The sequence below is a fragment of the Nelusetta ayraudi genome, unplaced genomic scaffold (genome assembly GCF_046127955.1).
Source record: "Nelusetta ayraudi isolate G7.1 ecotype Tasmania unplaced genomic scaffold, CSIRO-AGI_Nayr_v1 ptg000048l, whole genome shotgun sequence".
NCBI lineage: Eukaryota > Metazoa > Chordata > Actinopteri > Tetraodontiformes > Monacanthidae > Nelusetta > Nelusetta ayraudi.
This window is the reverse complement of record NW_027466098.1, coordinates 6,034,752-6,056,697: the sequence shown is the minus strand read 5'-3', so window position 1 is coordinate 6,056,697 and position 21,946 is coordinate 6,034,752. Positions and strand designations below refer to the sequence as shown.

At 43.3% G+C, this 21,946-nt stretch overlaps 1 long non-coding RNA gene across 1 annotated transcript in view; it reads right to left on the bottom strand.

The window, feature by feature from the left end:
• Positions 1 to 21,946, bottom strand: part of LOC142895114 (uncharacterized) — an 80,309-nt gene that overhangs the window by 28,053 nt on the left and 30,310 nt on the right. Inside the window, exon 3 of the long non-coding RNA XR_012928174.1 lies at positions 2,706 to 2,751. This is a non-coding gene — a long non-coding RNA (uncharacterized LOC142895114). The remainder of the gene's footprint in view (positions 1 to 2,705; positions 2,752 to 21,946) is intronic.

Below are 21,946 nucleotides of genomic sequence, written 5' to 3'. Positions count from 1 at the left end.
TATCTGGATGGCAGGCAGTCACAGGATGTGCTATCGACTGTCATTACAGCGAAGGGGCGGCCTTTGCTGATAAAACAAAGGAGGAGAGGGGAGAGGAAAAGCCAAAACACATGGATGGCTACTTCTGTCGTAATCAGCCACACATGCTGGAAGCTCCCACTGCACGGCGCAGAGATGGAACACAATTCGCAACGCTTGTCATGTCACAATGTCGAGAGAGATGTTGCGATCATTCATTTTGCAATTGCGTTGCAATCCTTGAAAAAAAGAACCTGCGAAATTTTAAATTTGTGCCCCTAGTCTGTGAATGCATATTATGCTTTTGGATTATTTGCTTGCTCAACAACTGATCACTTTCAAAGGAAGCAGTAACTGAAAATCTTTGCAGGACGCTGTAAACGCAGGGCTAAACGTGCTGTTTCGTAATGACCTGATGAGTTGTTTCAGTGGAATCGTAGCCAATCAGGGCTATACAACAAACTTAGAACTATTTGTGTGAATTAAAGGTTGATCATTATTGACTAACAACTATATTTCCTGGGAATATGTCTAAGGCACAAATCTTTGACTCAATAATAGTCGGTATTCACCATTTTCAAATCAATCTATTTAGACATGACGTGGAAGCGTTAGGAGATGCAATGACGGGGGGAAAGAATTTGACAGTCACAATTGTGAAAGTTAATGTTCAATAAAACCTTTTTGATTTCGGTCCCTCATGTTAGTAATTTTACAGAAATTCTCTTTTGAAAAGAACAGTCATGTTTGGCTGTATCTGGAAAGGCATATTCCTCTTTTAACAGTGGACGGTGAAGGTAATACTTTTGAATAAATGTTCAGTCAAATTAAGTGGTCAGTAAATGTTGCTCCAACTAGATGTGGATGGCCATCATGATGCTTAGATTTATATTTTTCCAAAAAGCATTTGCCTCTTGTGGCTTTTTAACTAATAAGCTTTCAATGGTATGACTGTGGATTTGGATCCTTTCATTCTGGAAGAAAAAAAACCAAAACATTTTTCTGTTACCTCCATAATTCCCACTCAAACAACCAGCCAGAATGGTGTAATGCATATTTCTGGTTCTATTGTCCATTAGCAATCAATTCTCAAACAACACCTTGTCAATACATCTGTACAAAAAGTCCCTCAAATGTTTTCAATTAAAAGCTGGACATCGTCCCTTATCGCAGTAAACCATTTTATCGGTGCAACACATTTAAAAGCCAACTGTAAATAATTTGGTGTACTTGTATTCTCTGGTGCATTGTGCAATATGGGAGCAATGTGATGCACCGTCTCCCATGGACAGATGATAGCTGGTGTCGTTAGACAGCAGCAGCAACAGGAAGGGAGAGGCGGAATTGGTGCCGTTTTCCCAAAACTCTTGAGGCCCCTGAGTAAAATGACTGTACAAAAGGTTTATGGTAAGAGACAGCTTGCAGTGACTAAGGAGCGAGGCAATGGGGCAAATGGTATTTTAAGTTAACAAACTGAAGTGTTGTGGCCTTTAGAAATAGACAAAACAAAACAATCACATTCCACTGATAAATGATTGAAGATCGGCAGCGGTCATGACCAAGCAAGGCAAAACAATTCTGGACTACCCTCTAACTTTCTCATTCAAAATGTATTTCTTCCCAATAATTTCAAACTATAATTTGACTCTTTCTCGCCAGAAACGCCCACAAATGAGAACAATTATTTTCCATTCTTTTGGTGCTCGCTCCACCTTCTCAGAAAGTGTGTGCTGAAACAGTTCTGGAAATTGTCATTTGTAACGTCAAAAAAAGTACCAGCGCCTTTTACCAAATGGCAACAGCAGATAGCGACCACCTTGTTTGCGTCCCCTTCCAAACATGTGACAGGTACAATGAAGTGTCAGTTTTAGCAGGCAGCAAAAACCAAGCATTCGTACAAGAGGCAAAGATCAGAGGGTCAAAAATCATGTTTTGCAGAGAGCTATAGAGTTTATGGGTTGATTAATCATGCAGAACATTGGGCCCTAATGGTACACGAAATTGAGCTGTTAATACCTGCAGCTTCTACTTGGAACTCGTCCAAATTCTATCACGCAGTTAAGTCATTAGACGGGCTGTTTAGAGATAATAAAAGCAATTAAGAATATTCTCAACAACAACAAAAACCTCATATATATGGATTACATTCAGTTGAAGAGCTTTCAAGCGGGGCCCCCTTTGGTAGAAAAATTAAAACTCCTGGATTAGCCCGGCGTTCGTTTTTGCCTGTGACTAACTACTACATATTACATCAGCCGTTAAAAATCCACTATCATTAGCCTCTTACCTTTTAGGCTTAATTAGCCCATTATTTCAGTCCAGCTACCTAAGATCACCCCAGGCAACTCAGACTCCAGAGCCCGAATCAAATCCCTGTAAAACCATCAACTAATTGGAACAATGTGTAGAATTACCTTTTCTACATCCATTCTACATTCCTGGGCATTTAAAATGTCCCAATTATGATTCAGCATTTGGCCTGTAGCATTATCTGGGCATCGTCATTCGTGATGTGTCTTCCTTTTGACTAATCCCAACATGATGACTGATATTCTGCGATGGATTTAGCCTCCAAAGGCACTCAAGAAATTTTGGGCAAAAGTTTCAAAGCAGACAAAAACTCCTCACGCAACACAGACTAGTACAAAAAGAGAAACGTGTCCAGCCATCCACGACTGCATGCTTACCTTTCAGGTATCAACTGTCAGCAGCAGACTCTGTTGTATACAGCATCTGTGAAGAGAAAGAATTGTACATTGTTGATGTGCATAAGTAAAAGTAATTAAAATAAGTTATACAATAATAACGAATTATAAATTAGAGTATAAAGAAAGGGAATGGTAGGCATGGTCATGTGCACAGCATATTTTGATTAAGAAAATATTCTAAATGAGGTCTTTACATGCAGAGCAGGTAAGGGACCAATACTGATGATGTCAGATCTTAATGGTAATCCTTATATTCTGAAAAATAGATATGCAAACTATGGAAGCATTTTGATGTCAGTAACTTTGTGCATTGTTTAGAGTTCCTTCCCAGCAAAAATGACTGTGAAGTCCAAGTAAATGGATTTAATTTCACTTTAACATTCTCCTTTGCTTTTTGGAGGGTTGTTATGCCCAAATGGCAATTTGATGGCAAAAAAAAAAAATTGTAGTAAGTGGCAAATGCATGACAATGACATGTAGTGGCACTTAGGAACCCTTGAGTTGCTACCAGTGCCAGTAGGGCAGCCTTGAAATTGTGCACACAAGGCCAACTGAAACCATCAGTGGAAACATTTATTAAGTTCTTTACATGTCTTAGTAAAGACATGAATAGGGTCACCATGCTGCACATGGCTTAATGTTGTTCTTGCTCACTACATTGTATGTGACTTTATTGTTAAGCAATAAGGTTAGTGCTTCTTTGCAAGTAAACATGCTCCCTGGCAATAAAAAGATAATAGGAAGAAAAAAAATGTTTGCCTTACAGAACCATAGTTGTTGATTTTGAGCAGGTATACACAGCTATGGTTTTGAATGGCTAAGTCAAATACTCAGTAGGTCAGAGTAATTTTGGATGATTTGATTCCACCACTTGTCCATTTATGGAGGTGTGTACAGGAAAAAAATGATAAGATCCACCATTCAGGAAATTTAATTCATATTGCCAAGAAAAGAAAAAAAAACTCTAAAAATATATTGTTACAATGCAAGGATTAAGTTGAATTTCAGGCCACCGACTTGTACATGGGCAATTTTCAACATTTTCAACAAATATGTTGGACTCATTGCAGAACTCTAGCTGTCAAACAAACTTAGATTGTCTATTAAGACAAATTCAGTGCAGCACTTTTTTATTAAAAACTGTCAAGTTAAAAAAAAAAAATCAGATCAAAGAGTTTGGCCATATATTTTAAATATGGGGACGGTAGGTAGGTAGGTTGGTAGATGGAAAAGGAGAGCAGGCCTACTGTTAACGTAGGCAGTCTAACACATGTAATACAGCAACCTGGTTTGCCTTTTGATGTTTGATGGTGCTGGAAAATCAAATCCTGTCCAGAACAAGTATTGTACAACAGTCTTTCATAATAGTATAACAAATGCCAGGTGGTGGGATAACTCAAACACAGCTTCTCAGGTCTATATGGCATGGCTCACCTGCCGTGCTTGGTTTTGAAGTGCATTTCTTTACATGAGCTCAAATACATGACTTGACTTACAGTTCTCTAAAAAGGTCACAACAACATACGGAACAAAAAAGAACAAGCAGACAAGGCTTGGGAACACAGAAAACACATGCATCAGTCCGAGGAAATATAACAGAATTTAGTATATACAAATAAAATAAAATAATATAAAACAGCTGGTGTCATTTCTTTGCTCCAATGAAATTGCCAAACACATTATAGTCAATCACCAAATTTTGTTTGGTTGAAAACCTCTCGTTATGATTACTGTTATCGCCAGCTGTACTTGAGCGTTGTGTCATTTCCACACCAAAGAGGTAATGGCTTTGCGTACTTTCATAAATACATGATTGCATTCAGCGCAATAACAAAATTACGTTCTTCTTCATATTATTGCTAACGCTCTATCAAGTACAACGTATTTTCATCTTCCACCAACCCAAAACAAATTTCATCGATGTTTATGAAGAGTGCCTGACGACACTTTTGTGTTGATGGTGGACTACAAAGAGCAAAAATGGTACTGGCATTCTGGCAAGTCTCATGAGGAGGAATAAAAACAACGACAACAGAAACATCGCATTTACATAAAAAAAAACCATTTTGGCGTAAATATCCTTTTTAACAGCTGAGCAGGGAGTTTGAGTTCTGCTTGGAACTGACCCGAAAGTGGCACTGCACCATTTGACAGCTTTATTAGATCCACAGTGCACTGACCAGTATATTAACACAGATAGAATGAGGACAGCGTGTCGTTTGATTTCCGCATAATCAGCATCAAAAGAGCAAGAGCAAATATTTTTAGCAGCCGATGAAAAAAGCATTGCGTCCTTTATAGTATAACAGGAAACAAACACCGCTGTTATGCTCCTGTGAAATCTTTTCATCTATTTATATCCAAAAGACACACCGAGTGAATTTTGCTGACTTTGTATTCCTTAAGAAGAAGAAAAAAAAAAGAGCCGAAGTCGGCGCGGGGGGTTAATTTTTTCCTGGTTGTCTGTCCTGTTTAAATACAATGACCTGAGCAGGAGGGCAGCTTGGCTGGAGATGAGAAAGTAGTTATTTCCAGCAGCCTCCTCATTTATTTGTGTACATGTGTTAGGAGACCTAAAGCAGCGGGGTTGGATGCCTGGGTGCCATGCTGATAAAGCAAGTGAGGCACTCAGTGCACTTTTACCCAGGGCCCCTCGGTGAGTGGAGGGTGGGGGGGGGGGCACCGTGGGGTGGCTCGGACAGGGGATCAGGGCGCTAAGCCAGGAGGATACACTTGGGTGGATACCGTGTCTTTAATGCTACTGATGGACTGCCCAACTGGCGCCCCGGCTGACTGGCACCAGGCCCAGCGTTCTTCAACTGGCTGAGCAGCTGTATAGCTTGGATGGCTGTTGTGAAACGGACGAGGAAAGTCAGGGGGGCGACAGACAGACGGACGGCTCGGAGCAGGCAGACGGCGGCGACATGAAACACACAGACGGAGACGGGCCAAAAAAGCGAAGACACGCTAACAGATGTTGAGTATCTCCGATAAAAGCGGGTATGCAGCTCGCCGGGAATGTGGCACGTTCCTGAATTCAATGCTTGTTTTATTTAATACACCGAATGCGGCCCATAACGCATTTCACACAAGGTTATGTGTTACATGACTCCCAATGTGCTATTGGAAGACTATGAATAGGGAGGCTGAGTCGGTATGAAGAGGATTTTACGCTATACAGTTTCTGCGCTGATGCCAACTAAAACCATTTTCCAACATTGAAGTTGAAGCATTCCTCAGTTTTATTTTTCTTCTTCAGCATTGCGTAACTGGAGCAAATAAGATTGGATGAAAAATTAATCCGCGTCCGCCTGAGAAGCCTAGCAACGCCTTAGACCTAAATACAGAGGACTGCAGAAGACTCTACTGTCATTATGCAATAATTGTCACGCAATAACTGCAACAAAAGAAACTGGTTGATCAAGCTATTGTTGCACATTGTAAACAAGAGTCAGTGTGTGTTTGTCAAGGTCAGGACGTTGGGTATGCAAAAGTATACAATGTCCACACACAATGTCCAAAGACATTGTAAAGTAAATCATTTCAAACAATGTCAATAATTAAAAAAAGAAAACAGATTGACATGTTTGCAGGATTAAATGACAGAGGTTGCAGGCACAACGGTTTAAAAAACAGAGCTTGTATTGCAATAACTGATTGATATAGCCTTTATCAGATCAATTTTTTCACATTATTTGTAGTCGTCCCAGGAGTCGCAGTCATTGTACTTATAATAGTATTAATTGTGGTTGTTTCATTAGAAGTTCTGAAAGAATGTCTGTCGTCTTATCATTTAATTTTATTCGCAGTGTCTGTAATTCTGAAAATAAGCCTCAAATGGAAAAATAACCCACACATCCAAAAAGGCTTCACAAAATTCAAGGGAACTCCAAAGTGAGATAAATGATACTGTTGTTTTTGTCACTAAAACCTTTCTCAACTGTAATTTGATTAGTCGTATTTGTTAAGTTGCCATTAAATGTCAAACTAATAAAAACTCAACTAAACATGCAAAAACACAAAATGTTTTTGTGACTTTCTTCGCACTGTGATCATACATTTGCTAATGCAACATTCTCCAAAATGTCGATCAATAGGCTTTATGGACACCTACAAAACTTTACAGTACTGTTGTCCAATAATGGCCTACTGTCTGTAAATTGGGAGTATAATAGTTATGACAGTATTAATAAATCACCTGTATGACCCCATGGAGATTGTTTAACCAGGAATAGAGATATTCATTTTTTATGATTATTTTTTGGTTAAGGTTTTTGGTTAAGGGTTCTAGTGACCACGACTCCTTTTCACCCCAACTGGCCAAAGCAGATGACGGCTTTCTGGGGTTGAATCTGCTCTAGGTTTCTTCCCACAGGGCAGGTTTTCCTGGCCACTGTCGCATCTTGCTTGCTCTGGGAGGTTCAGTTGGTTTCCTCAGATTGTACAAGTGCTTTGAGACGCCTTTGGATGTGATTTAGCTCTGTACAAGTAAGAATTGATTGATTGATGGATGATTGATTGGTTGATTGATTGATTGATTGATTGATTGATTGATTGATTGATTGATTGATTGATTGGTTGATTGAGTGAACAGGGCCACACTGCAGCCACTCATTTCTTTCCCGAATGCAAACATCGCTTGGTCAAAACATCCAAACGTTTTCAGACTTTCATTAGGCCTGCTTGCCACATGGTCTCGGCAATGACCCGACTTCATTTTATTATTTATTTATTTACAACCAAACAATCGACAGGGGACTTAATTTTAAATGAGGAGGGTAAAATGCGCTGTGTACAGTAAGTGCTAGCAGAACGGACTGTTTATGTTTGTGGGGGGGCTGCCTAAATAAAGCTGTGTTTAGGTTATCAGACATGTCGCCTGCTCCTGGTTAGTTCGTAAATAAACAGTCGACACTCAAAGTCTTAGATTCTGTTATTTGTTTGGTTCAACATCATTTGAGTGGTCTAGCCAAGCATCTACCCTATATTATTACAAACCCTCATCTTGAGAGTCTGCTTACTCGCGGGAAAACACTTACTAGTCTATCTTGTGGTCAAGTGCCGACAGTCCGGACAGAAATAAAGCACAACCACAGACTAATACAACAACACCGCTTTCAAAAAAAAAGCGTAATTGAAAAGGAACTGAAGCAACTGGCGCCTCAAAGGATTAGATCATTCTGGTCCAGTTGCAATGCACCAAATTTTAAGGCCATTATGTCACAATTTTTTCGATAGCATATGGAAAATAATCTGTTTTTGGTACATAATCAAAATGATTATATGATTTAATCATTGACAACACCAGGGGGAGCCAAAGCAGAAAAGTGCTGAATTGTACAAATTTCATAATTTAATCACATTGAACTTGGATTTGCAAATCCAAAGATCTGCTGTGAGATTATCATTTTGATTTAAGAACGAGACCTTTTATTTGGGAAACGTTTGGGTAATCCTTGCAAACCTTTTTTTTTTTTTTTTTTTTTGATTAAACATTTTTACAGAAACGAATAAACTAAAGAATTTAACGTGCCTGTCTTAACATGTAAAGTTGTTTTTCAAAACTTCTGACACCTCTTGTACCAGATGTCAAGAACAAAAAGTGTTACTAGGTTTTTTCAGTTGTGGAGTTCCTTCAATACTTTTTGGCCGTTTTATCGAAAATAAGTTTCATTGATGAAAAGAATACCACCAGTCTAAAGTCCAACATATGGCAGGGCAAGTCTTTCAGCAATTTCTAGACTAATAAATAATATTACTGAACAACTACAAATTGTCCTATTCTTGATAAGCAATTGAGAGTGTCTCTTCAAATTTCCTAAAAGATCTGAGAACCTCGGGTGCACACACACGGCAGTGAGAGCTGCACAGCTAATGGATGTCCATCAGGTTCTCGTGTCTGATTGACGTCAAGTTGAACATTTAATTTCTGGCTTCGACCAAAACTTTTGATTCAGATTCTAGAAACGTATCCAAGCATATTCTCAACGATCATTTGACTAGTACATAAAAATGAACACTGAACTCACATTGACCATTGAACAGGGAATCTCTGTTCTGTTCATGTATGTCGAGAAGGTAATTTAACTCTGTTGTAATGGTGCATTTACACGTTCACTCTGTTGTCAATCTGATTGAAATGTTTCAATTGTTGTTACGCTACATGGTTTAAATGTGCTTCATTGTTTCAATCGGATCAGGCCAGTTTAGAGTGTTTAGTCAGGTCGCTGTTTAATCCAATTACTTACAGTGCAAGTAACAACACCTAATGTGAGTGCAGGCCAGCCGGGATTGAAGTGGAGGTGCATTCGTGTTTCATCACCAGAACAAGTAAAGAGTGTAGAGTATGCAACTTTTTAGCAGTATTAAAACTGTGATTCTGTGAAATTTTCAAAGAGACAGACAGACAGACAGACAGACAGACAGACAGACAGACAGAAACGGAACAAAAAGTTTCACCTCCACCGTCAAAGTACATAAAATATTTTCAAGTCTCAGGTTGTAGTATGCACAGTAGCATGAAGATGAATCGCAAAATGTAACAGAAGTTGTAGAAATTTGGTCAACGTGTATACACACACTTCACTATTAGAGATTCAGTTTATTGAGACGAGCGGTAGGAGGTACAAAGTTTTCCAGTCAGGTGTCATTAACCACAGCAGAGGATGAGCAAGCAGTGCAAGTGAAAAACAAAAACAAAAACAAGTGAACAGAACAGGAAAAGGATGAAAACTAAATAAGCCAACCAAAAGTTTTCCTATCAGAAGATCAGTGCCGCTTGTGAGACGTTAGTGCAACTTTCCCCCCCCCCAATGTTTTTAGAATTATAAAGAATGTTTTGTGCTTTCATCTTGGCTTTGCTTTTTTAATAAAACTGAAGAAGCGCATAGCACAGACAGCTAGTGACAGTGACGACTAATGTGTCAGACTCAAGTTGTTATTGGGTCCCTGCTAAGGAGCCTCATGAAATAAGGAGGGAATTTTGGTCCTTAAGCTCAACAAACATGTCAGGGATTCATTATGTGCCAGGCGCAGGACTGGCGTCGTGTAAGATAGCTACTGCCTCAAAAAGGTTGACGCAGCTCACGTGATCGCTCAAAGACTTTTATCGCCAAAATTGAGTTTGCCGGACCACTGTGTGTGTGGCTGATATAGTTGCTGTTTTTGTCCTGGCCAGTAGCAGTGGAGGCTCAGGCAGCAGAGGAGTGTCCTCGGAGCTGTGGGAGGGGCCAGGTCCAGATGGTTGTCCTATACAGCCTAATGATTCGATACCTTGGTTTCCCCCCGACCCACCCACCCACCCTCCCAGACCCAGATGGAGACCATTACAGAGGCCTCAAACACCTGAGAGTGAAAGAGAAGGAGTGAGAAGTAGGTAACGGGTGGGGGTTTCTCGCTGCTCCGAAATCTCTAATTACGACAATTGCTGAAAATCTCTCCAACTCGCTTTTCTTTCTCCCTGTTTGATACAAAAAGCTTCCCTCTTAGCACGCTCAGAAGGCCTTTTATTTTTTTATTTTTTTTTTTGCGTGAGCCTACAAGAGAGCCGACTCCCACAAGACAGAAAGGGAGAAAGGGAGAAAGGGAGAAGAGGGATGAGGAGAGAGGGTGAAAAAAAAAAAAGAAAATCAGAGAGAAGAGGCAGAGAGGAAAAGAGCACATTAAAGATATGCAAATCCAACTGTCTGGGGTGAGGAACATTAACCAGAGTTAGTAGGATAGCTGCTTCTATTTTTAGTGTTAGCATATGTGTGTGTGTGCACGCGGGAGTGCGCGTGCACGCGCCGTGTGTTTGTGTGTGTGTGTGTGTGTGCGTGCGCGCGTCTGTCTCTCTCTGCCGAGGTGTGTGATGACTTCCTTAAGCCCGGGCTTTCATGTTCTAGTGAGACAGTCTGGGCGTAGAGATATGTCGGCAGAAATATTCCACCTAATTGAGACGCTTCACAAATGAAGCTGTCAAGCCCGGTCTTCAAACAGAATACACAACAGCAGTTGAAAGAGAATTTCTGGGGCGGCAGTGTGAAGGAGTTTCTTCTCCCCTCCTTTTTTTTTTTTCTTTCCAAGCAGTACAGTGCATTAAATGATTACAGGTTGGCTCCAGGACAGTCGTCAGTGTTGCCAAGGATGTTTAAAAAAAAAAGAAAAAGGAAAAAAAGAAAAAACAAGTGAGAGAGTCAAGGAGAATCAAAAATAGCAGCCATGCCAATCACGTCCTCTTGTTGGGTGAAAAAGAAAAGTCAAGGGGAGGGACACATTTAACTCATTTATTTTGTACACATGGTTTTGACATTAGCCAATGTCAAAGCCAGCCAATGCGGAGGGCTTTTAGGTGATGTAATTCAGAGTCTGGCTGCCATGTTGAACTTTCTCAGTTCCTGGAAGTACCATGGTTGTTTCCAAGTGTACAAAATCACCATGTCAACATTCTGGGCCCAGAAGATGCAGCTTTCAGAAGCAAAACAAAAGCGTGACTGTTTCCCGCTTGTAGAGCATTATAGAACCTGCGCAGCAGTAATACAAATAAATAAATAAATAAATAAAAATCTTGTGAGATACGATCAAATGTGTCCCAAAATACTTAATTTAAGTAAATCTTCTTCTCCGCTGAACCGGAGCCTCTTAAATGAACTGCACGTAGCTGAGCTGCACACGCCACTAAATATTCAAGACAATATTGTCTATTTAACATGACCTCCCTTGCTGGTATTTTTTAGGCAACTGATATTCAGTCCAAGATTTCCCGAGGTTTAAATTAAGCAGAACCTAAGTCACGTAAATATCAGCCTTTTAAAATACCCAGTCATCTGTCTGTGGCTATTTTAGCAGTTCTCATCTTATCTCAAGTTGCAAAGGATTGTGGGTCAGAGCATCCAAAAAAGACTGCTGCTGCTTCACTAACTGCAAATGAAGCAGCGAGAGTATAACCTGCTGGTATTTCTTAAGACACATAAGTATGTATAGAAAACGTAAAGTGGGTCTGGTGAAGTGAGGCTGCCAACTTGCTGATAAAATCCAAGGCTCTCGTTTCCATCCAAGTTCTCATGTTGAGCTGGAACCCAAACCAGCCAAGCTGAGTCTACAATATGATGCACGCCTAATCATCAGCGTGATGACTTGAATTTATCACGCGTGTCTGGGTGAAGGTAAAATCACCAATTAACGATGGAACTTGTTTGAGCCCGCCTCCGCTGGTATAGAAGAAAAGCAGGAGCAGCCAATGGACAGTTCAAGTGTAATAACAAACAGCCAGTGAATTGATTTTACACATGACGCTCAGTTTACCCGTCATAAGGAGCGGTCTGAAAACAGCTGTATATTATCCTCTGTGGTGGCTGTGAAAGAGCTTTCTAATGGCTGGAAAAATAACACTGGCGAACATCCTCGCGATGCCTCTGGGTTACTGCCTCACGTTTGCTTTAGAAACATCTTCTATTTTCATAAACGAGCATAGAGATACGTTTTCAGGACCTCAGTTGTTCACTGCAGTGATGCATTATGGGCTGTGGACAAACAAGAGGCTTGGTCTGACTGAGGAATTTGGGAGAATTCAATCGAGAGTCGTGTGATCATATTCACGGAATAGAAAGAAAGAAGATGAATTAAGTGAAATGGAGGGAAAGAATTGCACAGCTTGTGTTAGAAAAAACGAAAACAAAAAAAACAACACTGTTTTTGAAATGAGTGTGTTTTTTTTTCTAACCAATGCATCGCTGCAGTGGCCTGCTGAGAGTGCCTCGCTCACTCCGCATTCCCTCCTGATAAAGCAGCGGCTGCGGCAGAGCTCGGGGTTACCGTGTTGTGGAAAGTGAAACAATATGCGGGACTCTGCCCTGAAACTTTCATCATGGGCTGTAACGCTTTACTGTGTTTGTCAGTGCCGTCTTTGTTTGGACAAGATGGGCCGAGCCCTGAGAACAGCAGGCTACTGGGGGCCTGCAGCAGAGTGTGATAGTGATGGTCACGGATAGCATATGGCACCGGGAACCAGATACAACACAAACAAACACAGGACGTAGGGATGGGCAGGCACAGACGATGGGGTTACACACACTGAACACTGTGTGTCCAACAGTGAGAGAGACAGAGAGAGAGTGAGAGAGAGACAGAGATAGTGCATGTTTTTGTGTCAGTGAGTGTGTGTCTTTGGTTTGGATTAATACATTTTTATATTACGTTAGAAAAACAGTCTCATCATATTTTTCACACTTTATTTAACCACCATCTCTTTAAAACAAATCACCCAGAGATAGCTGGTCATTAAACACATCAGTTTTATCACTTCAGTCACTCGGAGTCAATGACTTGAAAACATTGATTTGCCTCATTATGCAACAAAAGGGAACGTGAGTCACAGAGGATCAACACGCGTGAAATATAGTTAATAGGCTGTTTGAGAGTCGTGGCTGTTAGGGTTACAAATGTTTGAAACAGCTGGACAGGGAATCAAGACATTTAAGTGGCAGAGTTAAAAGTCTTTTAGCTTAACCTATTAACTGAAGCAAAGTCATGTATTTTGACCATACTTTGGTTTGGACTCGGGCCAAGCAGGTCAACTCTGGGAATTTGCCCTTTTTTCAGAACTTGAAGCTCTACATTCAGGTCTCTCATGTCGACATGAGTGCAACTTCTTTTATGGCCATCATAAATATAGACGGTGTGAGAAAGATCAGACGCTGTCGTCACTCCAGCGGAGTCTTTGTAAGGTAAAGGTGCCATTGATTTCTCCCCTTCTCTAACAATAAAACCTCCTGCTGAACATGTTCTAATCGATTCCCCATGCATCACAACAGGATGGATGTGCAAAGAGGCTATAAAGACTGATGAGCGTTCCTTTGTGGGATCTGTCAGAGATCATATGCCTTAAAAATTTGCCATCCAAACATACTGGCTGCACAATGGCCCAATTCAATGATGATTGGTGGGGGCTTTATAAATTTAGCTGATTACATATATTTAGCACACACTTTGTTCTTATCAGAGTGGTTTAATGTCCAGCATGTTCAGCATAATGAATGGCCTGTTTAAAGTCCAGCCGCCTTGTGTTTTATTGAAGCAGAGCAAGACTAATCTTATTGACCTTCATTTTATATGTCAGGCAGAATGTCGGATGGAACTACAATGGGCAAATTGTTGCAGAATTATTGATGTGTTGGTCATGAAGCAACCAGTTCTTGGGACCAGATCTTTCAAGCCACAAACAGGAGCTGACTTCTATCTCAGAGCCATTTTCTTTGTCTGACATGCAAGTAATGTGAATTTGGTGGGTGGATGTGTTGTATTGCCGGTCCAGATAGTATCTATACTTGAGATCAATTGGTTTCCTTAACAAAACATACCCTTATTTCATATACTCCATTTATTTCCCTCATGTGTTTTTCTGATTCAAAGTGAAAACAAATCTACTAGTACAGCCACATGTCAATCGAATGTCAATGTTTGACCTGTGGACACAACAGAAATACACTTTACTGATACCGCAGCAAATAGCTCTACAGGGCTACAGGGCATGCGTAGCCTTCCTTGAATCGGATGCCTTCAACCTGAAGTTGCTTCAGGGGCCAAATCACCTCCAACTGTGTGGACACCCTGCTGACGTTCCCTGCTCTCGAACGATGGCCGGTGTGCGTTCTGTGACTAACTTTTGCCCCGTCGGCTCGTGACAATCCTTTCTTCTAGAATCAGAATAAAATTAAGAATGCTGCATGCACGACGGCGCTGGAGGTTGAGCCGTTGGAAAAGCTGTCATGAGTGGGATTAGCATGCGGTGGATTGTAGCCAGAGGAGAGCGGGGCGAGTGGGGTATGACAGAAAGCAGGAGGCCTAAAGTCAGCCCCAGCTCGGGGCGAAAGCCAGGCTCCTCTGGGACGCAGACGCGCTGAATTCAAGCTCAAGTCTCTTCTGATAAACAGCACGCAAGAAAACACGCTGCATGCTGGTCCGCCTGTGCCGGCGTACATGAAAATGCATACTGTTTGTGGACTGTAAGCCAAGGGTCGGTGATATAAAGGAATGCTTTTTTCCATATGGCACACACACATGCAGGACGGCAGCACGCGTGCATGCAAACATATGCACGCACAAGTACAACAGCAGTGATCCATGCATAACAAGCGGAGCTGTCAAGCTGCATGTTTGAGTGCTGCTGGCCACTGTTGACGCACTCTGCACATCATCTCATACATGCATGTGGCGATTTGTATTCAGCGTACGGGATATGTGTGTGTGTGTGTGTGTGTGTGTGTGTGTGTGTGTGTGTGTTCAATGGATGTGCAACATCTTGCTTTATGCTGGGTTTGCTTACAGGGCTTTGCAGCAGGTTCGGTGCAGAGGGGCAGACGACCCACTGCAAAGTTTCTCTCTGTCATTGCGATGTGAGTCAGGTGGCCACTGTCCCAAAACTACACAGCACCCGACTACCTTCACATTGACTCGGCTTTTAAGCTTCTGTCAGTGTCCTTACATGCAAACAAACTCTAAAAGAACAAAGGAGATTGCAGGTGACTGTCACAGTTGTCTATATTATCGTGGAAGATCTTTTTTCTTAGTGTTGTCGGCAAGGCATTCACCCGAGTTGATTAAACAAGGGTGCCGCCGGCTGCAAAACCTGAATACCCCGAAACCCACCTCCTCAACGTAATAACACCTATCCATGACAACACACAAGGCTACATTCCCAATCAGGAGTGGAGGGAAACAAGGGCGTGCACTTGGCCCAACACTGTTTGCCATATTCTTTTCCTTGCTGCTTTCTCACGCCTTCAGCCATCAAGATGACAGTGTATACCTCCACACCAGAAGTGACAGAAACCTCTTTAACCTTGCACAACATCAAGCCAAGACATCAAGAGACGCTCTTTGCAGACGACGCTGCCGTGAACGCACATCCTTGGGATGCTATACAGTGCCCCATTTTCCGTTTGTCACGTGCAGAGAGTTTGGCCTCACCATCAGTCTTCAAAAGACAACCTTCATGGGTCAAGATGTCAGCCATTCTCTACTTTAGCTCCAGCAATCTCTCGCTAGGCACTGAATTAAATGCACAATAGAGTCTGGGACAACACCATGCCGACCACGAACACCAAGATGTAAGTGTATCAAGCCTGCATACTCACGCTGCTCCATGCCAGCGAAACATGGACTCGTTACTCTAACCATGAAGCAGGCTCAAAGCCTTCCCACCTACACTGCCTTAGAAGGATCCTTGGCATCACCTGGCACGACTGCCCACAAAAGTAAAGCATTCTTGCCCTGGCAGGTACACCAAGCATGTTCGCCTTGTTTACCCAAAGGCGTTTGTAGCGGCTTGGTCTTGTCAGCCGCATGCAAGAGCCTCAGGGCAGGATCCTTAGGCAGGATCCCTGTAGACATTCTATATGGTGAGCTTTACACCAACTCCAGACCTGCAGGAAGCTCTATTCTGTAGTGAATGTCACATCAACCCAGCAGGCCTAACGGCTACAAGTGCAGACCACAACGGCTTTAAACTAAAGAAAGAAAGAAGGCAAAAACCACACCCGTAGCGCCAGCCGCAGACTCCACCTGCAGGAACTGCAACAGTTCAAGATTCAAGAATAGGGCCGTTCAACCACAGCAGGCAATGCAAAACTACTGCCAACTGCAACGACTGGTCTTACCGGGGTGATTTTATCCCCATACACTGTCTATGGGGCTGAAATCATTTTTGAGAACAGTGAAGGTTGTGGGAAAGAATCTAGCTGGAGGAGGCCTGACCACTCAGTAACAATGAAAGCACAGTGGTTTGCTGTTTGTCAGAAATTTCTGGCTGCTTCTTTTAAAGAACAAAGTGAAGCACAGAGCGGCAAACGCAGGTTGGAAAATTTCATATATGTATTTCATTGTTTGCTTTGTTGTTATGAGATGGTTTGAGCTCATTGTTGTCATATGTTTGTTTTCTAATATCCTGAAGCTCCTTTAGCATACTTTTGCTTTTGTTCCATTTCAGTGACAGCATGCAGATGCAGTCAGCATCTGCATGCTGTCACTACTAAGTTATAATAGTCATCACTAAGTTATTGCATGTTATTACTTGGCAGTTCAATTTAATTATGAATAAGTATGTATCGACCCTTATGTAATTTCTTTTCTCTTCTGACCCTTAGTACTATTTTATCATATATATCTTCTTACCACATACAATGAACTACAACTTCAGTAACATTCTTTGCAGTATAAGTTCAACCTAAAGTGTGTATTCTAACCCTGAGAAACGGTTCTGAGGGAAACATGGAAATGGAACATTTGCTATAAACATCAGAGCGTTTATTGTCATTACAGCTCACTTTTAAAGAGTGATAGTTTGAGAAGGTCCTTCACTTTTCATCACTTTGTCCTCTTCCTGTATTATTAAAGGAATCCTAGGCTCCTACACAGCTTTTTCTTGTTGTAATGAACACATTCTGTCCATGATCTTGTTAATACTAGCAGGTTCTGTTGTGGAATTGTCATGCTGGAGCTGTGTAAACCACTAAATCTCACGAGTACAAAGGTTATGTACAATGGCACCTTTTTCCCTTTGTTCTATTGCTTGTTGGTGCATCGCAGTAGCCCGAGCCCAACACTGCTGATAATATGGACGGGATAATACATCAGGGAGCGTGAGCTATTGACAATCAAAGAGAGAACATTTATAACTGGAGTGTGAGGTAACGCCCCTCTGTCTGAGTGTCTGTCTGACTCCGTCTGGTCCTCCAGCCTTTTATTCCGCCGCTCTCCCCGCCCCACTCCAAGTCACACTCCCATTCTCCTCTCGCACAAAAACAACACAAAACAATCTGACGCGGCGTTCAACACGTCACGTGGAAAATAGTCTAACAAGGTCATAAACCCGCACGCGTTTATCCCGAAACACACAAATCTTGGCGCGGAGGCGGCGCTCCTCCAGTCTGTAATTACCTTATTTGACACTTATTGAATGACATTTCCTCGCGTGTTATCACAGTCGCCCACGCAGCTGCACGCATCGAATGCAAGGTGAGCATGTGCGCGCTCGCACTCGCGCTTACCACACGCGCCCTCGGCAGCCGGCGCGGGCGTCTCGGAATCTGGGAAGCGGGGGAAGGTCAGAGAGACGGAGGCGGGACATTAAAATGAAACACTTGGGTCCTGTCGTTATGGGGCTTGTTTTCATAATTTTATCGCTGAAAAGAATTTAAATTGGTCCGCCAATCAAAAATGTGTTCGACTGGGGAGGAGACGGCCCACTATGTAATTTGTGTGGATATGAAAATGTAGTTCTTGTCACGACGTCGGAGCGGTTATCAGTCAAGACTGCTTCCCGAATGAGTTTTAGGGGACGGTGTATGTTTTTAACCTTCTCCACCACTTTTGCTGAGCTAATATGATAAGATAGAGGCCATCTATGAGAATGTTCCCAGCATTATAATGATGGGATGGTGATGGGAGTCGGTACTCTGATTCAGAATACTGGTGAGGTATGAAAAATCACTCTTTATTCACCACTTTTGCAATATTCTCTCCTTTAACAATTGAACTTGAGGCTAAACCTCCAACAGGGGCCTGACGGGGGCCTTCTGTCATACGTCGAGGCCAGGGTGTCACAGAGCTCACCCACAAAATGAACCTGCAAAACAACTGATCGCAGTACAAGCATCTGATCACATGAGCTCACGTTGCATCGGGTGGATCCGCAGCGGCGCTTCTTTTACAAACTTTCTCATTGCATCTCTGCGGTTCTTCGACCTGGTCGAAGTCCAATGGAAAATCTCTTCAAATCAAAATATCTAACGTCTGGTAACAGTCGCAAACAGCAACAACCCCCCAGAAATACAAAACATCGATCTCGACCGAAAGAAGTCGGAGCCGAGTGCAAACCCGACGAGCGCCTTTTTGTGCCTTCGCCGCCGTAGGAGGGATTCAGTGTTTTCTAACCCGACGCCGCGCCCATCAGCGCGGAACGCGCTTTCCTCCCCGGTGCTCTGTGAAAAAAAAGAAAAAAAGTTTGCCTCTTTACTCGCGGAGTTATTAGACCTGACTGGGTCATTTTTCATCTTGACAGCTTCATTAAAGCTCGCCGAATAAGCTCAAAATATTTGCGTGGTGTCTAGCTGGTGTGCAGCAGCCTGCCTTGCCCGCCCGTCGCCGCCCCACCCGCCATCCCCACAAATCCCCCCACCCCCCCGATCCCAGCTCTGCTTCTCTCCTACTTCTCCTTTTTCGCTTTCTTGCCTCTCTCGTCTCCCTCCTTCCTCGCCGCCATTGTCCCTCAGCCTCTCCCGCCATCATTTTGTCTCCCTCGCCCGCCATCTTATCACACTTTTTTCCCCCTCCAATCCTCCTCGATGTAACACACACACACACACACACACACACACACACACTCCAGAAGACGTCTGCCAGCTGCCCGTCTCTGTCTCCGAGCCCCCTCCGCCCCACGTCCGCATTGGCCGACTGGTGCGTCTCCCTGTATTGGTATTGGCTGCTTCCTGCAGGTGAGGCACAGCCGTGCCACTTAATCAATGCCCTGCAGTGGGAGGAGGGGAGGAGGGGGAGGAGTGGGGGCGGGGGAGGGGCATGTGCCAGACACACAGCACAGCAGCAGCAGCAGCAGCAGCAGCCGTCAGCGCTGGCGGCTCTCCATGAGGCTCTCGCGTGGGGATGGGATGACCTTCAGACGCTGAAGCGCACAGACGCACAATGCGCCTGTTTCCTCCTTGGCGGAGCCCCGCCGTTCTTTACCGAAAAACGAAAAAAAAAACAAAAAAACATCCGCAGGCCACGCCCACAGCCCCACCTTGACTCTGCAGACACGAGAGCCCCGTATAGTGTGGGGGGTGGGTGGGGGGGCACTGCGACAAGTAGCCGAGCAAAAAACAGCGAAGGTCAGGAAGGAGAATGAGTGGCAAAGAAAAAAAAGAACTGTAGTAAGAACTGTAGTTTTTCTGTAGAAAAAAAAAAACAATCAGACGGTTTTGAAAGAAGTTGTATTTTCAAAATGAAACGTTCGGGTGAGTACGCTTCTCGGCTTTCCCTTTCATTTGAACAACTCTATGCTTCCCGCAGGGTTTCATCAGTTGTCTAAGGCATTGGCAAATACTGCTGTTTTGTTTTTTTTTTCAAATAAAAACCAACTTGTCACGACTCCTGGCGAAGTAATCGGCCACACATTATTGGCCTACGAGGTAAAAGATACGACGGCTGTGGTTCGACACAGATGATATATTCTCCAGACAGCAGTTGCTGAGAAAATATGCGTGACAAACACTGTGTGACTCACTAACATTTGAAAATAAAACAAACAAACAAAAAAACCTCGTCTCTGATCTTCAACACTCATCACTTTTTTTGAGGGGGTTGGGGGGGGGGATACCTGGCAATCATCATTTTAGCACTCCTGTCTGCTGCATTATCAGCGCAATCCACGTCTGGGAAGAGCCATCATTAGGTCTGATTGTGCGGTTTGTTCTCATCACCGGCAGATGGAATCGGGAGTTTGATCTTCTTGAGAGCCGTGGCTGCTCATTAATTGTTTAAGGACCGGGCGGCCATAATTTGTGTTTCGCGTTCTTGCCCAAGTACGGCTACGCGTTCCGCATCTTTATTTCAAGGTTTGCTGGCGGTTTACTTTTCTCTTCTTTAAAAAAAAAAAAAAAAAAAAAAATGGTCAGTGTTCTGAATTAAACTTTTACTGCAAACCTTCAATCAGCTGTTTTATCTCATGGCTAACATGCACATGCCCTAACTTTATGTATATGTACGTATACACTTTTTTTTTGTCGCCTGGCAGAGAGCCATTTTAACAAAAGACACAGCAAACCGAAGCAACCTGAGCTCTTTTCAGACTCAAGTTTGAGGGGGGAAAGATGGGTCACCACCGCTCTAAATGTTTGCTTGGGTTCGTCCCAGACGACGAGCGACCCCTGGGCCCGTCCCGGCAACATACCGACTCCGCTGTACACAAACAAACGTCGACCCCGTGGCCCCGCCCTGCCCCTCCCGTCCCAAACACTCCACCCACGTCTTGTCCTCCTCTCGAACCCCTCACCTTCCCTCCGCTCCGCTCCCGCGGCCCTCTCCCCTCCGCGGCCCCACACGTCGCCGGGCCTATTAACGGTCTTCGGGTTCGGGTAATGATGTCTCCCCTTATGTCCGTGCAGCTGCCGCGGCCGCTGAATGGGAAGAATAAACGTGGGATCCTCGACATCCGCGCCATTGTTTGGGCTGCCACACACGGCTGTCCCGCGTGCCGCGGACAGCGGACAACTATTCAGCCCGCGTCTTACCCGACACAAAGGTTTGGTCGCTGGCTCCACTGATGTGTCAGGATGTTTTGACTTTTTTTTTTTTTTTTAAAGATTATGATGTCTATTGCTGATTTCCCCCCCACCCCCATTTAGGCTATTTATATTTTCATTTTTCACCTTCATTTTTACAACATTATTTGTACGGCTTTAATACCAGCTTACGGTTGAAGGAATTTGTGACAGAAATTCTCTCATTTTGTCACATTTAATTAAAAATAATGTATTTGGGAAAATAAAATAATAATAATAATAAAAAAGCATAGCGTTGGACTCCCGACAGCCGTAATGCCAAAGGATTAGTGGCAAGGTGATAAGCAGGTGTGATGGATTTACGTAACCATTCTAGCCAGAATAATCCCGTAATTCCTTTAACTTGCGATAATAATGAATTGGCATCAACAATGAAAGAGGGGAAAACAGAAAGGCAGAAGTGAGCAAAATGTGCTGCCTTTGGATTAGTGTCACCTCATCCCACTCGGAGGACTCGAGGTTCTGCTTGTTTGTATTACGGTTCACAGAACAAGTTCGTGTTCCACGGCACTACAGGCGGCTGCTGCAGGGTCCAGTCGCTCGGCTGCCTTGAATTCTGCTCGTGGTAGCTGCAGAAATTATCGGCTGGATCACGCAGGCGTAAGACAGAGAGCGGGGACATCAAACCTGGAGCGTTCGACGCTACAAAGCGGGTCGGTGGTCGAGCTGGACCTTTGACATTCCGCTCAAACTGTCTGCGTGGAATTTTGAACAGCATGTCGTTAACGCACGGACGGCAGACACAGCAGGCCAGAGACATGCGATACGTCCACTGCAGCTCCCGAGGACGACACGGTCTCGCTTACAATCAAATCAGCTGTAACCGGGACACGGGTCACTCTGACTACATTCATGCGTGTCCTGAGTGGTATAATAGAATCTATGGCGTCTAAAAGGAATGTCCTACGA